General features: G+C 40.9%; 1 non-coding gene across 1 annotated transcript; it reads right to left on the bottom strand.

Moving 5' to 3' along the window:
- Positions 1-395: 395 nt before the first annotated feature.
- On the bottom strand, positions 396-467 carry TRNAC-ACA (transfer RNA cysteine (anticodon ACA)). The gene has a single exon. It is a non-coding gene; the product is annotated as a tRNA-Cys (tRNA).
- Between the last annotated feature and the right edge of the window lie 337 nt (positions 468-804).

Genomic DNA, 804 nt, shown 5'->3' with positions numbered 1-804 from the left:
ATAGTGAAAATGAGTACACTACCCAAAGCAATTTACAAATTCAATGCAATCCCTATCAAGCTACCAGCGATATTTTTCACAGAACTAGAACAAATAATTTCAAGAAAAATATTTTATATCTAGCAAGTAGGAGGGGCATGAAAATAAGAAAAACTAGAGATGATATAAACTCTGAATCCTTACAAGTTTTGAATATTTTAAACCTAGCATAATGCCATCTTCTGCCTCTCTACATTTCTATTACTCGCTGCACTTTTTATTCCTTTGTAAAGTCGCTCAGTTGTGCCCAACTCTTTATGACCCCATGGACAGTAGCCTGCACCAAGCTCCTCCATCCATGGGATTTTCCAGGCAAGAGTACTGGAGTGGATTGCCATTTCCTTCTCCAGGGAATCTTCCCGAGCCAGGGATCGAACCCAGGTCTCCTGCATTGTAGGCAGACGCTTTACCATCTGAGCCACCAGGGAATTCGTTAAATCCTCTAATTATAGCCCTGGACCAGATGCAGCAGTGAGGACCATAACTATGATTTGCTAAAAGTCTGTAAGAATTTTTTCATTTTTCTACAATTTACTACCTCCTAAACAGATTGGACTTGCACTTTGTCAGCTTTCAGAGAAAGTATGGGCACTTACACTCAAATGAGATTGACTGCAAGCTGATTCAAGCAATGCCATGGATGAATGGTATGGAGCTCAGGTTTTGCAGTACCTGAGAGTTTTTGAAACCATCCACATCACCAGACCTCAGCTACTTCCTTCTCTAGTTTTGGGGTAGAGAGAGAGAGGTTCTAGCAAACACTCA

This window comes from Capricornis sumatraensis, chromosome 2 (genome assembly GCF_032405125.1).
Source record: "Capricornis sumatraensis isolate serow.1 chromosome 2, serow.2, whole genome shotgun sequence".
Classification (NCBI taxonomy): domain Eukaryota; kingdom Metazoa; phylum Chordata; class Mammalia; order Artiodactyla; family Bovidae; genus Capricornis; species Capricornis sumatraensis.
Note: the sequence above shows the minus strand (reverse complement) of the source record. Positions and strands in the feature narration are given on the sequence as shown.